Source organism: Salmo salar, chromosome 05 (genome assembly GCF_965601325.2).
Source record: "Salmo salar chromosome 05, fSalSal1, whole genome shotgun sequence".
Classification (NCBI taxonomy): Eukaryota; Metazoa; Chordata; class Actinopteri; order Salmoniformes; family Salmonidae; genus Salmo; species Salmo salar.
In genome coordinates this window covers 79,230,536-79,256,749 of record NC_138295.1, presented here as the reverse complement: position 1 = coordinate 79,256,749, position 26,214 = coordinate 79,230,536, and the positions used below count along the sequence as shown (strand labels likewise).

The 26,214-nt window shown below is 39.6% G+C and overlaps 15 non-coding genes across 15 annotated transcripts; all 15 read right to left on the bottom strand.

The window, feature by feature from the left end:
* Window positions 1–483: 483 nt before the first annotated feature.
* trnat-ugu (transfer RNA threonine (anticodon UGU)) lies at window positions 484–556 on the bottom strand. Its single transcript has one exon. It is a non-coding gene; the product is annotated as a tRNA-Thr (tRNA).
* Window positions 557–2,186: 1,630 nt separating this feature from the next.
* Window positions 2,187–2,259, bottom strand: trnat-ugu (transfer RNA threonine (anticodon UGU)). The gene has a single exon. It is a non-coding gene; the product is annotated as a tRNA-Thr (tRNA).
* A 1,630-nt stretch (window positions 2,260–3,889) lies between these two features.
* On the bottom strand, window positions 3,890–3,962 carry trnat-ugu (transfer RNA threonine (anticodon UGU)). Its single transcript has one exon. It is a non-coding gene; the product is annotated as a tRNA-Thr (tRNA).
* Window positions 3,963–5,592: 1,630 nt separating this feature from the next.
* trnat-ugu (transfer RNA threonine (anticodon UGU)) lies at window positions 5,593–5,665 on the bottom strand. Its single transcript has one exon. It is a non-coding gene; the product is annotated as a tRNA-Thr (tRNA).
* Window positions 5,666–8,321: 2,656 nt separating this feature from the next.
* Window positions 8,322–8,394, bottom strand: trnat-ugu (transfer RNA threonine (anticodon UGU)). Its single transcript has one exon. It is a non-coding gene; the product is annotated as a tRNA-Thr (tRNA).
* Window positions 8,395–10,024: 1,630 nt separating this feature from the next.
* On the bottom strand, window positions 10,025–10,097 carry trnat-ugu (transfer RNA threonine (anticodon UGU)). The gene has a single exon. It is a non-coding gene; the product is annotated as a tRNA-Thr (tRNA).
* A 1,630-nt stretch (window positions 10,098–11,727) lies between these two features.
* On the bottom strand, window positions 11,728–11,800 carry trnat-ugu (transfer RNA threonine (anticodon UGU)). The gene has a single exon. It is a non-coding gene; the product is annotated as a tRNA-Thr (tRNA).
* A 1,630-nt stretch (window positions 11,801–13,430) lies between these two features.
* Window positions 13,431–13,503, bottom strand: trnat-ugu (transfer RNA threonine (anticodon UGU)). The gene has a single exon. It is a non-coding gene; the product is annotated as a tRNA-Thr (tRNA).
* Window positions 13,504–15,133: 1,630 nt separating this feature from the next.
* trnat-ugu (transfer RNA threonine (anticodon UGU)) lies at window positions 15,134–15,206 on the bottom strand. Its single transcript has one exon. It is a non-coding gene; the product is annotated as a tRNA-Thr (tRNA).
* A 1,630-nt stretch (window positions 15,207–16,836) lies between these two features.
* On the bottom strand, window positions 16,837–16,909 carry trnat-ugu (transfer RNA threonine (anticodon UGU)). Its single transcript has one exon. It is a non-coding gene; the product is annotated as a tRNA-Thr (tRNA).
* A 1,628-nt stretch (window positions 16,910–18,537) lies between these two features.
* On the bottom strand, window positions 18,538–18,611 carry trnas-uga (transfer RNA serine (anticodon UGA)). The gene has a single exon. It is a non-coding gene; the product is annotated as a tRNA-Ser (tRNA).
* A 1,627-nt stretch (window positions 18,612–20,238) lies between these two features.
* On the bottom strand, window positions 20,239–20,312 carry trnas-uga (transfer RNA serine (anticodon UGA)). Its single transcript has one exon. It is a non-coding gene; the product is annotated as a tRNA-Ser (tRNA).
* Window positions 20,313–21,939: 1,627 nt separating this feature from the next.
* trnat-ugu (transfer RNA threonine (anticodon UGU)) lies at window positions 21,940–22,012 on the bottom strand. Its single transcript has one exon. It is a non-coding gene; the product is annotated as a tRNA-Thr (tRNA).
* A 1,627-nt stretch (window positions 22,013–23,639) lies between these two features.
* On the bottom strand, window positions 23,640–23,712 carry trnat-ugu (transfer RNA threonine (anticodon UGU)). The gene has a single exon. It is a non-coding gene; the product is annotated as a tRNA-Thr (tRNA).
* A 2,228-nt stretch (window positions 23,713–25,940) lies between these two features.
* Window positions 25,941–26,013, bottom strand: trnas-uga (transfer RNA serine (anticodon UGA)). Its single transcript has one exon. It is a non-coding gene; the product is annotated as a tRNA-Ser (tRNA).
* Window positions 26,014–26,214: the final 201 nt, after the last annotated feature.

Below are 26,214 nucleotides of genomic sequence, written 5' to 3'. Positions count from 1 at the left end.
CTGGTTTACAAGACCAGTGCTCTAACCACTGATACTGCCCCCTAGCCCTAAGAGGTTTTAATACTTTCTCAGAATTAGCCATTCTTTACTATACTGGACAAAAATATATACGCAACTCGCAACAATTGAAAAGTTTTTCCTGAGTTACAGTTAATATAAGCAAAAGTTTAAGTTAATGATATTATTCCTTCAACATGCATCACTGGTTTTCATGACTTCTGCTACTCCTGTCTCTAGTTTCAGCTCTTTTTTAGTCATGATTGGCGGCCCAGGACAGAATCGGCAAACGTGGAATCGTATCCTCAGTTTGTTTGGCAATGTCTCTTACAGTAGTAGTAGTACAGCAGATAATTATTTGTGCAGGGCAATATGGTCAGTTTGTTGTCACATTTTGAACTTTCTGCTGTATAGAGCGAGAGAAATGGTAAGTCCCACCCTGTGTAAAGTTTCAGATGAATGTCTTAGAGGGTGGAGTCAAAATCAAGGCCCCAGTGAGAATTGAACTCACGACCCCTGGTTTACAAGACTAGTGCTCTAACCACTGAGCTATGGAGCCATACACCTCTGTAAGAAGAATTGGACCGCTATAAAGAACACACCCATCAGAGAGTAAAAAAAGAGACACACCTAAGTAACCAAACATGCAGGTTACCCAGTCTGGCTCCTGCAGTAAAAGCAGATTCCTTGTCATCCTTTGTTATACATTTAATGACAAACTTTCCCAGGTCTATGTGACCCTCAGGCAGGACAGTAATACCCTCTTCCGACAACATCCGGTGAAATTGGAGAGCGCCAAATTCAAATGTCAACATCACAATATTAAACATTCATGAACATACAAGTGTCTTATATCATTTAAAAGCTTAACGTCTTGTTAATCCAACTGCGTTGTCAGATTTCAAAAAGGCTTTACGGCGAAAGCATACCATGTGATTATCTGAGGACAGCTCCCCACATCCAAATATTTTTTTCAACCAATACAGGCTTTACAAAATGGCAAATAGCGATTAAATAAATCACTTACCTTTGAAGATCTTCCTCTGCTTGCAATCGCAAGGGTCCCAGCTACGCAACGAATGTTTGATTTGTTCGATAAAGTCCTTCTTTATGTCCAAAAAAGTCAATTGAGTTGGCGCCATTGATTTCAGTAATCCACTCCTTCAACATGCATACAAAGGAACCCAAAATGCTACCGGTAAACTTCGTCCAAACAAGTCAAACAATGTTTCTATTCAATCCACAGGTACCCGCAGGTATGTAAATAAACGATAATATTTCAGACGGAAAGAACGGTGTTCAATAGGAAAGGAAAATAACAAAGAGCACGCCCTCATTCAGGCGCACCAAAAGCCTACTTTCCTGTTGAGCTCCCTTGGAAAAAAACGACTATTACTTGTTCGTTTTTCAAGAAACAAGCCTGAAACTCTGTATAAAGACTGTTGACATCTAGTGGAATCCATAGGTACTGCAATCTGGGAGGAATTGTTATATGTAGGCCCATAGACTTGCATTGGAAAGGCCTGTTACTTCCAAAAACATAGGATTTCTGGATGGATTTTCCTCTGGGTTTTCGCCTGCCATATCAATTCTGTTATACTCACAGACATTATTTTAACAGTTTAGAAACTTCAAAGTGTTTTCTATCAAATTCTACCAATTATATGCATTTCCTAGCTTCTGGGCCTGAGTAACAGGAAGTTTACTATGGGCAAGTCAGTCAGGCAGAAATTCAGGATACTGCCCCCTAGCCCTAAGAGGTTTTAATACTTTCTCAGAATTAGCCATTCTTTACTATACTGGACAAAAATATATACGCAACTCGCAACAATTGAAAAGTTTTTCCTGAGTTACAGTTAATATAAGCAAAAGTTTAAGTTAATGATATTATTCCTTCAACATGCATCACTGGTTTTCATGACTTCTGCTACTCCTGTCTCTAGTTTCAGCTCTTTTTTAGTCATGATTGGCGGCCCAGGACAGAATCGGCAAACGTGGAATCGTATCCTCAGTTTGTTTGGCAATGTCTCTTACAGTAGTAGTAGTACAGCAGATAATTATTTGTGCAGGGCAATATGGTCAGTTTGTTGTCACATTTTGAACTTTCTGCTGTATAGAGCGAGAGAAATGGTAAGTCCCACCCTGTGTAAAGTTTCAGATGAATGTCTTAGAGGGTGGAGTCAAAATCAAGGCCCCAGTGAGAATTGAACTCACGACCCCTGGTTTACAAGACTAGTGCTCTAACCACTGAGCTATGGAGCCATACACCTCTGTAAGAAGAATTGGAACGCTATAAAGAACACACCCATCAGAGAGTAAAAAAAGAGACACACCTAAGTAACCAAACATGCAGGTTACCCAGTCTGGCTCCTGCAGTAAAAGCAGATTCCTTGTCATCCTTTGTTATACATTTAATGACAAACTCTCCCAGGTCTATGTGACCCTCAGGCAGGACAGTAATACCCTCTTCCGACAACATCCGGTGAAATTGGAGAGCGCCAAATTCAAATGTCAACATCACAATATTAAACATTCATGAACATACAAGTGTCTTATATCATTTAAAAGCTTAACGTCTTGTTAATCCAACTGCGTTGTCAGATTTCAAAAAGGCTTTACGGCGAAAGCATACCATGTGATTATCTGAGGACAGCTCCCCACATCCAAATATTTTTTTCAACCAATACAGGCTTTACAAAATGGCAAATAGCGATTAAATAAATCACTTACCTTTGAAGATCTTCCTCTGCTTGCAATCGCAAGGGTCCCAGCTACGCAACGAATGTTTGATTTGTTCGATAAAGTCCTTCTTTATGTCCAAAAAAGTCAATTGAGTTGGCGCCATTGATTTCAGTAATCCACTCCTTCAACATGCATACAAAGGAATCCAAAATGCTACCGGTAAACTTCGTCCAAACAAGTCAAACAATGTTTCTATTCAATCCACAGGTACCCGCAGGTATGTAAATAAACGATAATATTTCAGACGGAAAGAACGGTGTTCAATAGGAAAGGAAAATAACAAAGAGCACGCCCTCATTCAGGCGCACCAAAAGCCTACTTTCCTGTTGAGCTCCCTTGGAAAAAAACGACTATTACTTGTTCGTTTTTCAAGAAACAAGCCTGAAACTCTGTATAAAGACTGTTGACATCTAGTGGAATCCATAGGTACTGCAATCTGGGAGGAATTGTTATATGTAGGCCCATAGACTTGCATTGGAAAGGCCTGTTACTTCCAAAAACATAGGATTTCTGGATGGATTTTCCTCTGGGTTTTCGCCTGCCATATCAATTCTGTTATACTCACAGACATTATTTTAACAGTTTAGAAACTTCAAAGTGTTTTCTATCAAATTCTACCAATTATATGCATTTCCTAGCTTCTGGGCCTGAGTAACAGGAAGTTTACTATGGGCAAGTCAGTCAGGCAGAAATTCAGGATACTGCCCCCTAGCCCTAAGAGGTTTTAATACTTTCTCAGAATTAGCCATTCTTTACTATACTGGACAAAAATATATACGCAACTCGCAACAATTGAAAAGTTTTTCCTGAGTTACAGTTAATATAAGCAAAAGTTTAAGTTAATGATATTATTCCTTCAACATGCATCACTGGTTTCCATGACTTCTGCTACTCCTGTCTCTAGTTTCAGCTCTTTTTTAGTCATGATTGGCGGCCCAGGACAGAATCGGCAAACGTGGAATCGTATCCTCAGTTTGTTTGGCAATGTCTCTTACAGTAGTAGTAGTACAGCAGATAATTATTTGTGCAGGGCAATATGGTCAGTTTGTTGTCACATTTTGAACTTTCTGCTGTATAGAGCGAGAGAAATGGTAAGTCCCACCCTGTGTAAAGTTTCAGATGAATGTCTTAGAGGGTGGAGTCAAAATCAAGGCCCCAGTGAGAATTGAACTCACGACCCCTGGTTTACAAGACTAGTGCTCTAACCACTGAGCTATGGAGCCATACACCTCTGTAAGAAGAATTGGACCGCTATAAAGAACACACCCATCAGAGAGTAAAAAAAGAGACACACCTAAGTAACCAAACATGCAGGTTACCCAGTCTGGCTCCTGCAGTAAAAGCAGATTCCTTGTCATCCTTTGTTATACATTTAATGACAAACTTTCCCAGGTCTATGTGACCCTCAGGCAGGACAGTAATACCCTCTTCCGACAACATCCGGTGAAATTGGAGAGCGCCAAATTCAAATGTCAACATCACAATATTAAACATTCATGAACATACAAGTGTCTTATATCATTTAAAAGCTTAACGTCTTGTTAATCCAACTGCGTTGTCAGATTTCAAAAAGGCTTTACGGCGAAAGCATACCATGTGATTATCTGAGGACAGCTCCCCACATCCAAATATTTTTTTCAACCAATACAGGCTTTACAAAATGGCAAATAGCGATTAAATAAATCACTTACCTTTGAAGATCTTCCTCTGCTTGCAATCGCAAGGGTCCCAGCTACGCAACGAATGTTTGATTTGTTCGATAAAGTCCTTCTTTATGTCCAAAAAAGTCAATTGAGTTGGCGCCATTGATTTCAGTAATCCACTCCTTCAACATGCATACAAAGGAACCCAAAATGCTACCGGTAAACTTCGTCCAAACAAGTCAAACAATGTTTCTATTCAATCCACAGGTACCCGCAGGTATGTAAATAAACGATAATATTTCAGACGGAAAGAACGGTGTTCAATAGGAAAGGAAAATAACAAAGAGCACGCCCTCATTCAGGCGCACCAAAAGCCTACTTTCCTGTTGAGCTCCCTTGGAAAAAAACGACTATTACTTGTTCGTTTTTCAAGAAACAAGCCTGAAACTCTGTATAAAGACTGTTGACATCTAGTGGAATCCATAGGTACTGCAATCTGGGAGGAATTGTTATATGTAGGCCCATAGACTTGCATTGGAAAGGCCTGTTACTTCCAAAAACATAGGATTTCTGGATGGATTTTCCTCTGGGTTTTCGCCTGCCATATCAATTCTGTTATACTCACAGACATTATTTTAACAGTTTAGAAACTTCAAAGTGTTTTCTATCAAATTCTACCAATTATATGCATTTCCTAGCTTCTGGGCCTGAGTAACAGGAAGTTTACTATGGGCAAGTCAGTCAGGCAGAAATTCAGGATACTGCCCCCTAGCCCTAAGAGGTTTTAATACTTTCTCAGAATTAGCCATTCTTTACTATACTGGACAAAAATATATACGCAACTCGCAACAATTGAAAAGTTTTTCCTGAGTTACAGTTAATATAAGCAAAAGTTTAAGTTAATGATATTATTCCTTCAACATGCATCACTGGTTTTCATGACTTCTGCTACTCCTGTCTCTAGTTTCAGCTCTTTTTTAGTCATGATTGGCGGCCCAGGACAGAATCGGCAAACGTGGAATCGTATCCTCAGTTTGTTTGGCAATGTCTCTTACAGTAGTAGTAGTACAGCAGATAATTATTTGTGCAGGGCAATATGGTCAGTTTGTTGTCACATTTTGAACTTTCTGCTGTATAGAGCGAGAGAAATGGTAAGTCCCACCCTGTGTAAAGTTTCAGATGAATGTCTTAGAGGGTGGAGTCAAAATCAAGGCCCCAGTGAGAATTGAACTCACGACCCCTGGTTTACAAGACTAGTGCTCTAACCACTGAGCTATGGAGCCATACACCTCTGTAAGAAGAATTGGAACGCTATAAAGAACACACCCATCAGAGAGTAAAAAAAGAGACACACCTAAGTAACCAAACATGCAGGTTACCCAGTCTGGCTCCTGCAGTAAAAGCAGATTCCTTGTCATCCTTTGTTATACATTTAATGACAAACTCTCCCAGGTCTATGTGACCCTCAGGCAGGACAGTAATACCCTCTTCCGACAACATCCGGTGAAATTGGAGAGCGCCAAATTCAAATGTCAACATCACAATATTAAACATTCATGAACATACAAGTGTCTTATATCATTTAAAAGCTTAACGTCTTGTTAATCCAACTGCGTTGTCAGATTTCAAAAAGGCTTTACGGCGAAAGCATACCATGTGATTATCTGAGGACAGCTCCCCACATCCAAATATTTTTTTCAACCAATACAGGCTTTACAAAATGGCAAATAGCGATTAAATAAATCACTTACCTTTGAAGATCTTCCTCTGCTTGCAATCGCAAGGGTCCCAGCTACGCAACGAATGTTTGATTTGTTCGATAAAGTCCTTCTTTATGTCCAAAAAAGTCAATTGAGTTGGCGCCATTGATTTCAGTAATCCACTCCTTCAACATGCATACAAAGGAATCCAAAATGCTACCGGTAAACTTCGTCCAAACAAGTCAAACAATGTTTCTATTCAATCCACAGGTACCCGCAGGTATGTAAATAAACGATAATATTTCAGACGGAAAGAACGGTGTTCAATAGGAAAGGAAAATAACAAAGAGCACGCCCTCATTCAGGCGCACCAAAAGCCTACTTTCCTGTTGAGCTCCCTTGGAAAAAAACGACTATTACTTGTTCGTTTTTCAAGAAACAAGCCTGAAACTCTGTATAAAGACTGTTGACATCTAGTGGAATCCATAGGTACTGCAATCTGGGAGGAATTGTTATATGTAGGCCCATAGACTTGCATTGGAAAGGCCTGTTACTTCCAAAAACATAGGATTTCTGGATGGATTTTCCTCTGGGTTTTCGCCTGCCATATCAATTCTGTTATACTCACAGACATTATTTTAACAGTTTAGAAACTTCAAAGTGTTTTCTATCAAATTCTACCAATTATATGCATTTCCTAGCTTCTGGGCCTGAGTAACAGGAAGTTTACTATGGGCAAGTCAGTCAGGCAGAAATTCAGGATACTGCCCCCTAGCCCTAAGAAGTTTTAATACTTTCTCAGAATTAGCCATTCTTTACTATACTGGACAAAAATATATACGCAACTCGCAACAATTGAAAAGTTTTTCCTGAGTTACAGTTAATATAAGCAAAAGTTTAAGTTAATGATATTATTCCTTCAACATGCATCACTGGTTTTCATGACTTCTGCTACTCCTGTCTCTAGTTTCAGCTCTTTTTTAGTCATGATTGGCGGCCCAGGACAGAATCGGCAAACGTGGAATCGTATCCTCAGTTTGTTTGGCAATGTCTCTTACAGTAGTAGTAGTACAGCAGATAATTATTTGTGCAGGGCAATATGGTCAGTTTGTTGTCACATTTTGAACTTTCTGCTGTATAGAGCGAGAGAAATGGTAAGTCCCACCCTGTGTAAAGTTTCAGATGAATGTCTTAGAGGGTGGAGTCAAAATCAAGGCCCCAGTGAGAATTGAACTCACGACCCCTGGTTTACAAGACCAGTGCTCTAACCACTGATACTGCCCCCTAGCCCTAAGAGGTTTTAATACTTTCTCAGAATTAGCCATTCTTTACTATACTGGACAAAAATATATACGCAACTCGCAACAATTGAAAAGTTTTTCCTGAGTTACAGTTAATATAAGCAAAAGTTTAAGTTAATGATATTATTCCTTCAACATGCATCACTGGTTTTCATGACTTCTGCTACTCCTGTCTCTAGTTTCAGCTCTTTTTTAGTCATGATTGGCGGCCCAGGACAGAATCGGCAAACGTGGAATCGTATCCTCAGTTTGTTTGGCAATGTCTCTTACAGTAGTAGTAGTACAGCAGATAATTATTTGTGCAGGGCAATATGGTCAGTTTGTTGTCACATTTTGAACTTTCTGCTGTATAGAGCGAGAGAAATGGTAAGTCCCACCCTGTGTAAAGTTTCAGATGAATGTCTTAGAGGGTGGAGTCAAAATCAAGGCCCCAGTGAGAATTGAACTCACGACCCCTGGTTTACAAGACCAGTGCTCTAACCACTGATACTGCCCCCTAGCCCTAAGAGGTTTTAATACTTTCTCAGAATTAGCCATTCTTTACTATACTGGACAAAAATATATACGCAACTCGCAACAATTGAAAAGTTTTTCCTGAGTTACAGTTAATATAAGCAAAAGTTTAAGTTAATGATATTATTCCTTCAACATGCATCACTGGTTTTCATGACTTCTGCTACTCCTGTCTCTAGTTTCAGCTCTTTTTTAGTCATGATTGGCGGCCCAGGACAGAATCGGTAAACGTGGAATCGTATCCTCAGTTTGTTTGGCAATGTCTCTTACAGTAGTAGTAGTACAGCAGATAATTATTTGTGCAGGGCAATATGGTCAGTTTGTTGTCACATTTTGAACTTTCTGCTGTATAGAGCGAGAGAAATGGTAAGTCCCACCCTGTGTAAAGTTTCAGATGAATGTCTTAGAGGGTGGAGTCAAAATCAAGGCCCCAGTGAGAATTGAACTCACGACCCCTGGTTTACAAGACCAGTGCTCTAACCACTGAGCTATGGAGCCATACACCTCTGTAAGAAGAATTGGAACGCTATAAAGAACACACCCATCAGAGAGTAAAAAAAGAGACACACCTAAGTAACCAAACATGCAGGTTACCCAGTCTGGCTCCTGCAGTAAAAGCAGATTCCTTGTCATCCTTTGTTATACATTTAATGACAAACTCTCCCAGGTCTATGTGACCCTCAGGCAGGACAGTAATACCCTCTTCCGACAACATCCGGTGAAATTGGAGAGCGCCAAATTCAAATGTCAACATCACAATATTAAACATTCATGAACATACAAGTGTCTTATATCATTTAAAAGCTTAACGTCTTGTTAATCCAACTGCGTTGTCAGATTTCAAAAAGGCTTTACGGCGAAAGCATACCATGTGATTATCTGAGGACAGCTCCCCACATCCAAATATTTTTTTCAACCAATACAGGCTTTACAAAATGGCAAATAGCGATTAAATAAATCACTTACCTTTGAAGATCTTCCTCTGCTTGCAATCGCAAGGGTCCCAGCTACGCAACGAATGTTTGATTTGTTCGATAAAGTCCTTCTTTATGTCCAAAAAAGTCAATTGAGTTGGCGCCATTGATTTCAGTAATCCACTCCTTCAACATGCATACAAAGGAATCCAAAATGCTACCGGTAAACTTCGTCCAAACAAGTCAAACAATGTTTCTATTCAATCCACAGGTACCCGCAGGTATGTAAATAAACGATAATATTTCAGACGGAAAGAACGGTGTTCAATAGGAAAGGAAAATATCAAAGAGCACGCCCTCATTCAGGCGCACCAAAAGCCTACTTTCCTGTTGAGCTCCCCAGGAAAAAAACGACTATTACTTGTTCGTTTTTCAAGAAACAAGCCTGAAACTCTGTATAAAGACTGTTGACATCTAGTGGAATCCATAGGTACTGCAATCTGGGAGGAATTGTTATATGTAGGCCCATAGACTTGCATTGGAAAGGCCTGTTACTTCCAAAAACATAGGATTTCTGGATGGATTTTCCTCTGGGTTTTCGCCTGCCATATCAATTCTGTTATACTCACAGACATTATTTTAACAGTTTAGAAACTTCAAAGTGTTTTCTATCAAATTCTACCAATTATATGCATTTCCTAGCTTCTGGGCCTGAGTAACAGGAAGTTTACTATGGGCAAGTCAGTCAGGCAGAAATTCAGGATACTGCCCCCTAGCCCTAAGAGGTTTTAATACTTTCTCAGAATTAGCCATTCTTTACTATACTGGACAAAAATATATACGCAACTCGCAACAATTGAAAAGTTTTTCCTGAGTTACAGTTAATATAAGCAAAAGTTTAAGTTAATGATATTATTCCTTCAACATGCATCACTGGTTTTCATGACTTCTGCTACTCCTGTCTCTAGTTTCAGCTCTTTTTTAGTCATGATTGGCGGCCCAGGACAGAATCGGCAAACGTGGAATCGTATCCTCAGTTTGTTTGGCAATGTCTCTTACAGTAGTAGTAGTACAGCAGATAATTATTTGTGCAGGGCAATATGGTCAGTTTGTTGTCACATTTTGAACTTTCTGCTGTATAGAGCGAGAGAAATGGTAAGTCCCACCCTGTGTAAAGTTTCAGATGAATGTCTTAGAGGGTGGAGTCAAAATCAAGGCCCCAGTGAGAATTGAGCTCACGACCCCTGGTTTACAAGACCAGTGCTCTAACCACTGAGCTATGGAGCCATACACCTCTGTAAGAAGAATTGGAACGCTATAAAGAACACACCCATCAGAGAGTAAAAAAAGAGACACACCTAAGTAACCAAACATGCAGGTTACCCAGTCTGGCTCCTGCAGTAAAAGCAGATTCCTTGTCATCCTTTGTTATACATTTAATGACAAACTCTCCCAGGTCTATGTGACCCTCAGGCAGGACAGTAATACCCTCTTCCGACAACATCCGGTGAAATTGGAGAGCGCCAAATTCAAATGTCAACATCACAATATTAAACATTCATGAACATACAAGTGTCTTATATCATTTAAAAGCTTAACGTCTTGTTAATCCAACTGCGTTGTCAGATTTCAAAAAGGCTTTACGGCGAAAGCATACCATGTGATTATCTGAGGACAGCTCCCCACATCCAAATATTTTTTTCAACCAATACAGGCTTTACAAAATGGCAAATAGCGATTAAATAAATCACTTACCTTTGAAGATCTTCCTCTGCTTGCAATCGCAAGGGTCCCAGCTACGCAACGAATGTTTGATTTGTTCGATAAAGTCCTTCTTTATGTCCAAAAAAGTCAATTGAGTTGGCGCCATTGATTTCAGTAATCCACTCCTTCAACATGCATACAAAGGAATCCAAAATGCTACCGGTAAACTTCGTCCAAACAAGTCAAACAATGTTTCTATTCAATCCACAGGTACCCGCAGGTATGTAAATAAACGATAATATTTCAGACGGAAAGAACGGTGTTCAATAGGAAAGGAAAATAACAAAGAGCACGCCCTCATTCAGGCGCACCAAAAGCCTACTTTCCTGTTGAGCTCCCTTGGAAAAAAACAACTATTACTTGTTCGTTTTTCAAGAAACAAGCCTGAAACTCTGTATAAAGACTGTTGACATCTAGTGGAATCCATAGGTACTGCAATCTGGGAGGAATTGTTATATGTAGGCCCATAGACTTGCATTGGAAAGGCCTGTTACTTCCAAAAACATAGGATTTCTGGATGGATTTTCCTCTGGGTTTTCGCCTGCCATATCAATTCTGTTATACTCACAGACATTATTTTAACAGTTTAGAAACTTCAAAGTGTTTTCTATCAAATTCTACCAATTATATGCATTTCCTAGCTTCTGGGCCTGAGTAACAGGAAGTTTACTATGGGCAAGTCAGTCAGGCAGAAATTCAGGATACTGCCCCCTAGCCCTAAGAAGTTTTAATACTTTCTCAGAATTAGCCATTCTTTACTATACTGGACAAAAATATATACGCAACTCGCAACAATTGAAAAGTTTTTCCTGAGTTACAGTTAATATAAGCAAAAGTTTAAGTTAATGATATTATTCCTTCAACATGCATCACTGGTTTTCATGACTTCTGCTACTCCTGTCTCTAGTTTCAGCTCTTTTTTAGTCATGATTGGCGGCCCAGGACAGAATCGGTAAACGTGGAATCGTATCCTCAGTTTGTTTGGCAATGTCTCTTACAGTAGTAGTAGTACAGCAGATAATTATTTGTGCAGGGCAATATGGTCAGTTTGTTGTCACATTTTGAACTTTCTGCTGTATAGAGCGAGAGAAATGGTAAGTCCCACCCTGTGTAAAGTTTCAGATGAATGTCTTAGAGGGTGGAGTCAAAATCAAGGCCCCAGTGAGAATTGAACTCACGACCCCTGGTTTACAAGACCAGTGCTCTAACCACTGAGCTATGGAGCCATACACCTCTGTAAGAAGAATTGGAACGCTATAAAGAACACACCCATCAGAGAGTAAAAAAAGAGACACACCTAAGTAACCAAACATGCAGGTTACCCAGTCTGGCTCCTGCAGTAAAAGCAGATTCCTTGTCATCCTTTGTTATACATTTAATGACAAACTCTCCCAGGTCTATGTGACCCTCAGGCAGGACAGTAATACCCTCTTCCGACAACATCCGGTGAAATTGGAGAGCGCCAAATTCAAATGTCAACATCACAATATTAAACATTCATGAACATACAAGTGTCTTATATCATTTAAAAGCTTAACGTCTTGTTAATCCAACTGCGTTGTCAGATTTCAAAAAGGCTTTACGGCGAAAGCATACCATGTGATTATCTGAGGACAGCTCCCCACATCCAAATATTTTTTTCAACCAATACAGGCTTTACAAAATGGCAAATAGCGATTAAATAAATCACTTACCTTTGAAGATCTTCCTCTGCTTGCAATCGCAAGGGTCCCAGCTACGCAACGAATGTTTGATTTGTTCGATAAAGTCCTTCTTTATGTCCAAAAAAGTCAATTGAGTTGGCGCCATTGATTTCAGTAATCCACTCCTTCAACATGCATACAAAGGAATCCAAAATGCTACCGGTAAACTTCGTCCAAACAAGTCAAACAATGTTTCTATTCAATCCACAGGTACCCGCAGGTATGTAAATAAACGATAATATTTCAGACGGAAAGAACGGTGTTCAATAGGAAAGGAAAATAACAAAGAGCACGCCCTCATTCAGGCGCACCAAAAGCCTACTTTCCTGTTGAGCTCCCTTGGAAAAAAACGACTATTACTTGTTCGTTTTTCAAGAAACAAGCCTGAAACTCTGTATAAAGACTGTTGACATCTAGTGGAATCCATAGGTACTGCAATCTGGGAGGAATTGTTATATGTAGGCCCATAGACTTGCATTGGAAAGGCCTGTTACTTCCAAAAACATAGGATTTCTGGATGGATTTTCCTCTGGGTTTTCGCCTGCCATATCAATTCTGTTATACTCACAGACATTATTTTAACAGTTTAGAAACTTCAAAGTGTTTTCTATCAAATTCTACCAATTATATGCATTTCCTAGCTTCTGGGCCTGAGTAACAGGAAGTTTACTATGGGCAAGTCAGTCAGGCAGAAATTCAGGATACTGCCCCCTAGCCCTAAGAGGTTTTAATACTTTCTCAGAATTAGCCATTCTTTACTATACTGGACAAAAATATATACGCAACTCGCAACAATTGAAAAGTTTTTCCTGAGTTACAGTTAATATAAGCAAAAGTTTAAGTTAATGATATTATTCCTTCAACATGCATCACTGGTTTTCATGACTTCTGCTACTCCTGTCTCTAGTTTCAGCTCTTTTTTAGTCATGATTGGCGGCCCAGGACAGAATCGGCAAACGTGGAATCGTATCCTCAGTTTGTTTGGCAATGTCTCTTACAGTAGTAGTAGTAGAGCAGATAATTATTTGTGCAGGGCAATATGGTCAGTTTGTTGTCACATTTTGAACTTTCTGCTGTATAGAGCGAGAGAAATGGTAAGTCCCACCCTGTGTAAAGTTTCAGATGAATGTCTTAGAGGGTGGAGTCAAAATCAAGGCCCCAGTGAGAATTGAGCTCACGACCCCTGGTTTACAAGACCAGTGCTCTAACCACTGAGCTATGGAGCCATACACCTCTGTAAGAAGAATTGGAACGCTATAAAGAACACACCCATCAGAGAGTAAAAAAAGAGACACACCTAAGTAACCAAACATGCAGGTTACCCAGTCTGGCTCCTGCAGTAAAAGCAGATTCCTTGTCATCCTTTGTTATACATTTAATGACAAACTCTCCCAGGTCTATGTGACCCTCAGGCAGGACAGTAATACCCTCTTCCGACAACATCCGGTGAAATTGGAGAGCGCCAAATTCAAATGTCAACATCACAATATTAAACATTCATGAACATACAAGTGTCTTATATCATTTAAAAGCTTAACGTCTTGTTAATCCAACTGCGTTGTCAGATTTCAAAAAGGCTTTACGGCGAAAGCATACCATGTGATTATCTGAGGACAGCTCCCCACATCCAAATATTTTTTTCAACCAATACAGGCTTTACAAAATGGCAAATAGCGATTAAATAAATCACTTACCTTTGAAGATCTTCCTCTGCTTGCAATCGCAAGGGTCCCAGCTACGCAACGAATGTTTGATTTGTTCGATAAAGTCCTTCTTTATGTCCAAAAAAGTCAATTGAGTTGGCGCCATTGATTTCAGTAATCCACTCCTTCAACATGCATACAAAGGAATCCAAAATGCTACCGGTAAACTTCGTCCAAACAAGTCAAACAATGTTTCTATTCAATCCACAGGTACCCGCAGGTATGTAAATAAACGATAATATTTCAGACGGAAAGAACGGTGTTCAATAGGAAAGGAAAATATCAAAGAGCACGCCCTCATTCAGGCGCACCAAAAGCCTACTTTCCTGTTGAGCTCCCCAGGAAAAAAACGACTATTACTTGTTCGTTTTTCAAGAAACAAGCCTGAAACTCTGTATAAAGACTGTTGACATCTAGTGGAATCCATAGGTACTGCAATCTGGGAGGAATTGTTATATGTAGGCCCATAGACTTGCATTGGAAAGGCCTGTTACTTCCAAAAACATAGGATTTCTGGATGGATTTTCCTCTGGGTTTTCGCCTGCCATATCAATTCTGTTATACTCACAGACATTATTTTAACAGTTTAGAAACTTCAAAGTGTTTTCTATCAAATTCTACCAATTATATGCATTTCCTAGCTTCTGGGCCTGAGTAACAGGAAGTTTACTATGGGCAAGTCAGTCAGGCAGAAATTCAGGATACTGCCCCCTAGCCCTAAGAGGTTTTAATACTTTCTCAGAATTAGCCATTCTTTACTATACTGGACAAAAATATATACGCAACTCGCAACAATTGAAAAGTTTTTCCTGAGTTACAGTTAATATAAGCAAAAGTTTAAGTTAATGATATTATTCCTTCAACATGCATCACTGGTTTTCATGACTTCTGCTACTCCTGTCTCTAGTTTCAGCTCTTTTTTAGTCATGATTGGCGGCCCAGGACAGAATCGGCAAACGTGGAATCGTATCCTCAGTTTGTTTGGCAATGTCTCTTACAGTAGTAGTAGTACAGCAGATAATTATTTGTGCAGGGCAATATGGTCAGTTTGTTGTCACATTTTGAACTTTCTGCTGTATAGAGCGAGAGAAATGGTAAGTCCCACCCTGTGTAAAGTTTCAGATGAATGTCTTAGAGGGTGGAGTCAAAATCAAGGCCCCAGTGAGAATTGAGCTCACGACCCCTGGTTTACAAGACCAGTGCTCTAACCACTGAGCTATGGAGCCATACACCTCTGTAAGAAGAATTGGAACGCTATAAAGAACACACCCATCAGAGAGTAAAAAAAGAGACACACCTAAGTAACCAAACATGCAGGTTACCCAGTCTGGCTCCTGCAGTAAAAGCAGATTCCTTGTCATCCTTTGTTATACATTTAATGACAAACTCTCCCAGGTCTATGTGACCCTCAGGCAGGACAGTAATACCCTCTTCCGACAACATCCGGTGAAATTGGAGAGCGCCAAATTCAAATGTCAACATCACAATATTAAACATTCATGAACATACAAGTGTCTTATATCATTTAAAAGCTTAACGTCTTGTTAATCCAACTGCGTTGTCAGATTTCAAAAAGGCTTTACGGCGAAAGCATACCATGTGATTATCTGAGGACAGCTCCCCACATCCAAATATTTTTTTCAACCAATACAGGCTTTACAAAATGGCAAATAGCGATTAAATAAATCACTTACCTTTGAAGATCTTCCTCTGCTTGCAATCGCAAGGGTCCCAGCTACGCAACGAATGTTTGATTTGTTCGATAAAGTCCTTCTTTATGTCCAAAAAAGTCAATTGAGTTGGCGCCATTGATTTCAGTAATCCACTCCTTCAACATGCATACAAAGGAATCCAAAATGCTACCGGTAAACTTCGTCCAAACAAGTCAAACAATGTTTCTATTCAATCCACAGGTACCCGCAGGTATGTAAATAAACGATAATATTTCAGACGGAAAGAACGGTGTTCAATAGGAAAGGAAAATAACAAAGAGCACGCCCTCATTCAGGCGCACCAAAAGCCTACTTTCCTGTTGAGCTCCCTTGGAAAAAAACAACTATTACTTGTTCGTTTTTCAAGAAACAAGCCTGAAACTCTGTATAAAGACTGTTGACATCTAGTGGAATCCATAGGTACTGCAATCTGGGAGGAATTGTTATATGTAGGCCCATAGACTTGCATTGGAAAGGCCTGTTACTTCCAAAAACATAGGATTTCTGGATGGATTTTCCTCTGGGTTTTCGCCTGCCATATCAATTCTGTTATACTCACAGACATTATTTTAACAGTTTAGAAACTTCAAAGTGTTTTCTATCAAATTCTACCAATTATATGCATTTCCTAGCTTCTGGGCCTGAGTAACAGGAAGTTTACTATGGGCAAGTCAGTCAGGCAGAAATTCAGGATACTGCCCCCTAGCCCTAAGAAGTTTTAATACTTTCTCAGAATTAGCCATTCTTTACTATACTGGACAAAAATATATACGCAACTCGCAACAATTGAAAAGTTTTTCCTGAGTTACAGTTAATATAAGCAAAAGTTTAAGTTAATGATATTATTCCTTCAACATGCATCACTGGTTTTCATGACTTCTGCTACTCCTGTCTCTAGTTTCAGCTCTTTTTTAGTCATGATTGGCGGCCCAGGACAGAATCGGTAAACGTGGAATCGTATCCTCAGTTTGTTTGGCAATGTCTCTTACAGTAGTAGTAGTACAGCAGATAATTATTTGTGCAGGGCAATATGGTCAGTTTGTTGTCACATTTTGAACTTTCTGCTGTATAGAGCGAGAGAAATGGTAAGTCCCACCCTGTGTAAAGTTTCAGATGAATGTCTTAGAGGGTGGAGTCAAAATCAAGGCCCCAGTGAGAATTGAACTCACGACCCCTGGTTTACAAGACCAGTGCTCTAACCACTGAGCTATGGAGCCATACACCTCTGTAAGAAGAATTGGAACGCTATAAAGAACACACCCATCAGAGAGTAAAAAAAGAGACACACCTAAGTAACCAAACATGCAGGTTACCCAGTCTGGCTCCTGCAGTAAAAGCAGATTCCTTGTCATCCTTTGTTATACATTTAATGACAAACTCTCCCAGGTCTATGTGACCCTCAGGCAGGACAGTAATACCCTCTTCCGACAACATCCGGTGAAATTGGAGAGCGCCAAATTCAAATGTCAACATCACAATATTAAACATTCATGAACATACAAGTGTCTTATATCATTTAAAAGCTTAACGTCTTGTTAATCCAACTGCGTTGTCAGATTTCAAAAAGGCTTTACGGCGAAAGCATACCATGTGATTATCTGAGGACAGCTCCCCACATCCAAATATTTTTTTCAACCAATACAGGCTTTACAAAATGGCAAATAGCGATTAAATAAATCACTTACCTTTGAAGATCTTCCTCTGCTTGCAATCGCAAGGGTCCCAGCTACGCAACGAATGTTTGATTTGTTCGATAAAGTCCTTCTTTATGTCCAAAAAAGTCAATTGAGTTGGCGCCATTGATTTCAGTAATCCACTCCTTCAACATGCATACAAAGGAATCCAAAATGCTACCGGTAAACTTCGTCCAAACAAGTCAAACAATGTTTCTATTCAATCCACAGGTACCCGCAGGTATGTAAATAAACGATAATATTTCAGACGGAAAGAACGGTGTTCAATAGGAAAGGAAAATATCAAAGAGCACGCCCTCATTCAGGCGCACCAAAAGCCTACTTTCCTGTTGAGCTCCCTTGGAAAAAAACGACTATTACTTGTTCGTTTTTCAAGAAACAAGCCTGAAACTCTGTATAAAGACTGTTGACATCTAGTGGAATCCATAGGTACTGCAATCTGGGAGGAATTGTTATATGTAGGCCCATAGACTTGCATTGGAAAGGCCTGTTACTTCCAAAAACATAGGATTTCTGGATGGATTTTCCTCTGGGTTTTCGCCTGCCATATCAATTCTGTTATACTCACAGACATTATTTTAACAGTTTAGAAACTTCAAAGTGTTTTCTATCAAATTCTACCAATTATATGCATTTCCTAGCTTCTGGGCCTGAGTAACAGGAAGTTTACTATGGGCAAGTCAGTCAGGCAGAAATTCAGGATACTGCCCCCTAGCCCTAAGAAGTTTTAATACTTTCTCAGAATTAGCCATTCTTTACTATACTGGACAAAAATATATACGCAACTCGCAACAATTGAAAAGTTTTTCCTGAGTTACAGTTAATATAAGCAAAAGTTTAAGTTAATGATATTATTCCTTCAACATGCATCACTGGTTTTCATGACTTCTGCTACTCCTGTCTCTAGTTTCAGCTCTTTTTTTAGTCATGATTGGCGGCCCAGGAAAGAATCGGCAAACGTGGAATCGTATCCTCAGTTTGTTTGGCAATGTCTCTTACAGTAGTAGTACAGCAGATAATTATTTGTGCAGGGCAATATGGTCAGTTTGTTGTCACATTTTGAACTTTCTGCTGTATAGAGCGAGAGAAATGGTAAGTCCCACCCTGTGTAAAGTTTCAGATGAATGTCTTAGAGGGTGGAGTCAAAATCAAGGCCCCAGTGAGAATTGAACTCACGACCCCTGGTTTTCAAGACCAGTGCTCTAAACCACTGAGCTATGGAGCCATAGACCTCTGTAAGAAGAATTGGAACGCTATAAAGAACACACCCATCAGAGAGTAAAAAAAGAGACACACCTAAGTAACCAAACATGCAGGTTACCCAGTCTGGCTCCTGCAGTAAAAGCAGATTCCTTGTCATCCTTTGTTATACATTTAATGACAAACTCTCCCAGGTCTATGTGACCCTCAGGCAGGACAGTAATACCCTCTTCCGACAACATCCGGTGAAATTGGAGAGCGCCAAATTCAAATGTCAACATCACAATATTAAACATTCATGAACATACAAGTGTCTTATATCATTTAAAAGCTTAACGTCTTGTTAATCCAACAGCGTTGTCAGATTTCAAAAAGGCTTTACGGCGAAAGCATACCATGTGATTATCTGAGGACAGCTCCCCACATCCAAATATTTTTTTCAACCAATACAGGCTTTACAAAATGGCAAATAGCGATTAAATAAATCACTTACCTTTGAAGATCTTCCTCTGCTTGCAATCGCAAGGGTCCCAGCTACGCAACGAATGTTTGATTTGTTCGATAAAGTCCTTCTTTATGTCCAAAAAAGTCAATTGAGTTGGCGCCATTGATTTCAGTAATCCACTCCTTCAACATGCATACAAAGGAATCCAAAATGCTACCGGTAAACTTCGTCCAAACAAGTCAAACAATGTTTCTATTCAATCCACAGGTACCCGCAGGTATGTAAATAAACGACAATATTTCAGACGGAAAGAACGGTGTTCAATAGGAAAGGAAAATAACAAAGAGCACGCCCTCATTCAGGCGCACCAAAAGCCTACTTTCCTGTTGAGCTCCCTTGGAAAAAACGACTATTACTTGTTCGTTTTTCAAGAAACAAGCCTGAAACTCTGTATAAAGACTGTTGACATCTAGTGGAATCCATAGGTACTGCAATCTGGGAGGAATTGTTATATGTAGGCCCATAGACTTGCATTGGAAAGGCCTGTTACTTCCAAAAACATAGGATTTCTGGATGGATTTTCCTCTGGGTTTTCGCCTGCCATATCAATTCTGTTATACTCACAGACATTATTTTAACAGTTTAGAAACTTCAAAGTGTTTTCTATCAAATTCTACCAATTATATGCATTTCCTAGCTTCTGGGCCTGAGTAACAGGAAGTTTACTATGGGCAAGTCAGTCAGGCAGAAATTCAGGATACTGCCCCCTAGCCCTAAGAAGTTTTAATACTTTCTCAGAATTAGCCATTCTTTACTATACTGGACAAAAATATATACGCAACTCGCAACAATTGAAAAGTTTTTCCTGAGTTACAGTTAATATAAGCAAAAGTTTAAGTTAATGATATTATTCCTTCAACATGCATCACTGGTTTTCATGACTTCTGCTACTCCTGTCTCTAGTTTCAGCTCTTTTTTTAGTCATGATTGGCGGCCCAGGAAAGAATCGGCAAACGTGGAATCGTATCCTCAGTTTGTTTGGCAATGTCTCTTACAGTAGTAGTACAGCAGATAATTATTTGTGCAGGGCAATATGGTCAGTTTGTTGTCACATTTTGAACTTTCTGCTGTATAGAGCGAGAGAAATGGTAAGTCCCACCCTGTGTAAAGTTTCAGATGAATGTCTTAGAGGGTGGAGTCAAAATCAAGGCCCCAGTGAGAATTGAACTCACGACCCCTGGTTTTCAAGACCAGTGCTCTAAACCACTGAGCTATGGAGCCATAGACCTCTGTAAGAAGAATTGGAACGCTATAAAGAACACACCCATCAGAGAGTAAAAAAAGAGACACACCTAAGTAACCAAACATGCAGGTTACCCAGTCTGGCTCCTGCAGTAAAAGCAGATTCCTTGTCATCCTTTGTTATACATTTAATGACAAACTCTCCCAGGTCTATGTGACCCTCAGGCAGGACAGTAATACCCTCTTCCGACAACATCCGGTGAAATTGGAGAGCGCCAAATTCAAATGTCAACATCACAATATTAAACATTCATGAACATACAAGTGTCTTATATCATTTAAAAGCTTAACGTCTTGTTAATCCAACAGCGTTGTCAGATTTCAAAAAGGCTTTACGGCGAAAGCATACCATGTGATTATCTGAGGACAGCTCCCCACATCCAAATATTTTTTTCAACCAATACAGGCTTTACAAAATGGCAAATAGCGATTAAATAAATCACTTACCTTTGAAGATCTTCCTCTGCTTGCAATCGCAAGGGTCCCAGCTACGCAACGAATGTTTGATTTGTTCGATAAAGTCCTTCTTTATGTCCAAAAAAGTCAATTGAGTTGGCGCCATTGATTTCAGTAATCCACTCCTTCAACATGCATACAAAGGAATCCAAAATGCTACCGGTAAACTTCGTCCAAACAAGTCAAACAATGTTTCTATTCAATCCACAGGTACCCGCAGGTATGTAAATAAACGACAATATTTCAGACGGAAAGAACGGTGTTCAATAGGAAAGGAAAATAACAAAGAGCACGCCCTCATTCAGGCGCACCAAAAGCCTACTTTCCTGTTGAGCTCCCTTGGAAAAAACGACTATTACTTGTTCGTTTTTCAAGAAACAAGCCTGAAACTCTGTATAAAGACTGTTGACATCTAGTGGAATCCATAGGTACTGCAATCTGGGAGGAATTGTTATATGTAGGCCCATAGACTTGCATTGGAAAGGCCTGTTACTTCCAAAAACAAAGGATTTCTGGGTGGATTTTCCTCTGGGTTTTCGCCTGCCATATCAATTCTGTTATACTCACAGACATTATTTTAACAGTTTAGAAACTTCAAAGTGTTTTCTATCAAATTCTACCAATTATATGCATTTCCTAGCTTCTGGGCCTGAGTAACAGGAAGTTTACTATGGGCAAGTCAGTCAGGCAGAAATTCAGGATACTGCCCCCTAGCCCTAAGAAGTTTTAATACTTTCTCAGAATTAGCCATTCTTTACTATACTGGACAAAAATATATACGCAACTCGCAACAATTGAAAAGTTTTTCCTGAGTTACAGTTAATATAAGCAAAAGTTTAAGTTAATGATATTATTCCTTCAACATGCATCACTGGTTTTCATGACTTCTGCTACTCCTGTCTCTAGTTTCAGCTCTTTTTTTAGTCATGATTGGCGGCCCAGGAAAGAATCGGCAAACGTGGAATCGTATCCTCAGTTTGTTTGGCAATGTCTCTTACAGTAGTAGTACAGCAGATAATTATTTGTGCAGGGCAATATGGTCAGTTTGTTGTCACATTTTGAACTTTCTGCTGTATAGAGCGAGAGAAATGGTAAGTCCCACCCTGTGTAAAGTTTCAGATGAATGTCTTAGAGGGTGGAGTCAAAATCAAGGCCCCAGTGAGAATTGAACTCACGACCCCTGGTTTACAAGACCAGTGCTCTAACCACTGAGCTATGGAGCCATAGACCTCTGTAAGAAGAATTGGAACGCTATAAAGAACACACCCATCAGAGAGTAAAAAAAGAGACACACCTAAGTAACCAAACATGCAGGTTACCCAGTCTGGCTCCTGCAGTAAAAGCAGATTCCTTGTCATCCTTTGTTATACATTTAATGACAAACTCTCCCAGGTCTATGTGACCCTCAGGCAGGACAGTAATACCCTCTTCCGACAACATCCGGTGAAATTGGAGAGCGCCAAATTCAAATGTCAACATCACAATATTAAACATTCATGAACATACAAGTGTCTTATATCATTTAAAAGCTTAACGTCTTGTTAATCCAACTGCGTTGTCAGATTTCAAAAAGGCTTTACGGCGAAAGCATACCATGTGATTATCTGAGGACAGCTCCCCACATCCAAATATTTTTTTCAACCAATACAGGCTTTACAAAATGGCAAATAGCGATTAAATAAATCACTTACCTTTGAAGATCTTCCTCTGCTTGCAATCGCAAGGGTCCCAGCTACGCAACGAATGTTTGATTTGTTCGATAAAGTCCTTCTTTATGTCCAAAAAAGTCAATTGAGTTGGCGCCATTGATTTCAGTAATCCACTCCTTCAACATGCATACAAAGGAATCCAAAATGCTACCGGTAAACTTCGTCCAAACAAGTCAAACAATGTTTCTATTCAATCCACAGGTACCCGCAGGTATGTAAATAAACGACAATATTTCAGACGGAAAGAACGGTGTTCAATAGGAAAGGAAAATAACAAAGAGCACGCCCTCATTCAGGCGCACCAAAAGCCTACTTTCCTGTTGAGCTCCCTTGGAAAAAACGACTATTACTTGTTCGTTTTTCAAGAAACAAGCCTGAAACTCTGTATAAAGACTGTTGACATCTAGTGGAATCCATAGGTACTGCAATCTGGGAGGAATTGTTATATGTAGGCCCATAGACTTGCATTGGAAAGGCCTGTTACTTCCAAAAACAAAGGATTTCTGGGTGGATTTTCCTCTGGGTTTTCGCCTGCCATATCAATTCTGTTATACTCACAGACATTATTTTAACAGTTTAGAAACTTCAAAGTGTTTTCTATCAAATTCTACCAATTATATGCATTTCCTAGCTTCTGGGCCTGAGTAACAGGAAGTTTACTATGGGCAAGTCAGTCAGGCAGAAATTCAGGATACTGCCCCCTAGCCCTAAGAAGTTTTAATACTTTCTCAGAATTAGCCATTCTTTACTATACTGGACAAAAATATATACGCAACTCGCAACAATTGAAAAGTTTTTCCTGAGTTACAGTTAATATAAGCAAAAGTTTAAGTTAATGATATTATTCCTTCAACATGCATCACTGGTTTTCATGACTTCTGCTACTCCTGTCTCTAGTTTCAGCTCTTTTTTTAGTCATGATTGGCGGCCCAGGAAAGAATCGGCAAACGTGGAATCATATCCTCAGTTTGTTTGGCAATGTCTCTTACAGTAGTAGTACAGCAGATAATTATTTGTGCAGGGCAATATGGTCAGTTTGTTGTCACATTTTGAACTTTCTGCTGTATAGAGCGAGAGAAATGGTAAGTCCCACCCTGTGTAAAGTTTCAGATGAATGTCTTAGAGGGTGGAGTCAAAATCAAGGCCCCAGTGAGAATTGAACTCACGACCCCTGATTTACAAGACCAGTGCTCTAACCACTGAGCTATGGAGCCATACACCTCTGTAAGAAGAATTGGAACGCTATAAAGAACACACCCATCAGAGAGTAAAAAAAGAGACACACCTAAGTAACCAAACATGCAGGTTACCCAGTCTGGCTCCTGCAGTAAAAGCAGATTCCTTGTCATCCTTTGTTATACATTTAATGACAAACTCTCCCAGGTCTATGTGACCCTCAGGCAGGACAGTAATACCCTCTTCCGACAACATCCGGTGAAATTGGAGAGCGCCAAATTCAAATGTCAACATCACAATATTAAACATTCATGAACATACAAGTGTCTTATATCATTTAAAAGCTTAACGTCTTGTTAATCCAACTGCGTTGTCAGATTTCAAAAAGGCTTTACGGCGAAAGCATACCATGTGATTATCTGAGGACAGCTCCCCACATCCAAATATTTTTTTCAACCAATACAGGCTTTACAAAATGGCAAATAGCGATTAAATAAATCACTTACCTTTGAAGATCTTCCTCTGCTTGCAATCGCAAGGGTCCCAGCTACGCAACGAATGTTTGATTTGTTCGATAAAGTCCTTCTTTATGTCCAAAAAAGTCAATTGAGTTGGCGCCATTGATTTCAGTAATCCACTCCTTCAACATGCATACAAAGGAATCCAAAATGCTACCGGTAAACTTCGTCCAAACAAGTCAAACAATGTTTCTATTCAATCCACAGGTACCCGCAGGTATGTAAATAAACGATAATATTTCAGACGGAAAGAACGGTGTTCAATAGGAAAGGAAAATAACAAAGAGCACGCCCTCATTCAGGCGCACCAAAAGCCTACTTTCCTGTTGAGCTCCCTTGGAAAAAAACGACTATTACTTGTTCGTTTTTCAAGAAACAAGCCTGAAACTCTGTATAAAGACTGTTGACATCTAGTGGAATCCATAGGTACTGCAATCTGGGAGGAATTGTTATATGTAGGCCCATAGACTTGCATTGAAAAGGCCTGTTACTTCCAAAAACATAGGATTTCTGGATGGATTTTCCTCTGGGTTTTCGCCTGCCATATCAATTCTGTTATACTCACAGACATTATTTTAACAGTTTAGAAACTTCAAAGTGTTTTCTATCAAATTCTACCAATTATATGCATTTCCTAGCTTCTGGGCCTGAGTAACAGGAAGTTTACTATGGGCAAGTCAGTCAGGCAGAAATTCAGGATACTGCCCCCTAGCCCTAAGAAGTTTTAATACTTTCTCAGAATTAGCCATTCTTTACTATACTGGACAAAAATATATACGCAACTCGCAACAATTGAATAGTTTTTCCTGAGTTACAGTTAATATAAGCAAAAGTTTAAGTTAATGATATTATTCCTTCAACATGCATCACTGGTTTTCATGACTTCTGCTACTCCTCATTCAGGCGCACCAAAAGCCTACTTTCCTGTTGAGCTCCCTTGGAAAAAACGACTATTACTTGTTCGTTTTTCAAGAAACAAGCCTGAAACTCTGTATAAAGACTGTTGACATCTAGTGGAATCCATAGGTACTGCAATCTGGGAGGAATTGTTATATGTAGGCCCATAGACTTGCATTGGAAAGGCCTGTTACTTCCAAAAACAAAGGATTTCTGGGTGGATTTTCCTCTGGGTTTTCGCCTGCCATATCAATTCTGTTATACTCACAGACATTATTTTAACAGTTTAGAAACTTCAAAGTGTTTTCTATCAAATTCTACCAATTATATGCATTTCCTAGCTTCTGGGCCTGAGTAACAGGAAGTTTACTATGGGCAAGTCAGTCAGGCAGAAATTCAGGATACTGCCCCCTAGCCCTAAGAAGTTTTAATACTTTCTCAGAATTAGCCATTCTTTACTATACTGGACAAAAATATATACGCAACTCGCAACAATTGAAAAGTTTTTCCTGAGTTACAGTTAATATAAGCAAAAGTTTAAGTTAATGATATTATTCCTTCAACATGCATCACTGGTTTTCATGACTTCTGCTACTCCTGTCTCTAGTTTCAGCTCTTTTTTTAGTCATGATTGGCGGCCCAGGAAAGAATCGGCAAACGTGGAATCGTATCCTCAGTTTGTTTGGCAATGTCTCTTACAGTAGTAGTACAGCAGATAATTATTTGTGCAGGGCAATATGGTCAGTTTGTTGTCACATTTTGAACTTTCTGCTGTATAGAGCGAGAGAAATGGTAAGTCCCACCCTGTGTAAAGTTTCAGATGAATGTCTTAGAGGGTGGAGTCAAAATCAAGGGCCCAGTGAGAATTGAACTCACGACCCCTGGTTTTCAAGACCAGTGCTCTAACCACTGAGCTATGGAGCCATAGACCTCTGTAAGAAGAATTGGAACGCTATAAAGAACACACCCATCAGAGAGTAAAAAAAGAGACACACCTAAGTAACCAAACATGCAGGTTACCCAGTCTGGCTCCTGCAGTAAAAGCAGATTCCTTGTCATCCTTTGTTATACATTTAATGACAAACTCTCCCAGGTCTATGTGACCCTCAGGCAGGACAGTAATAC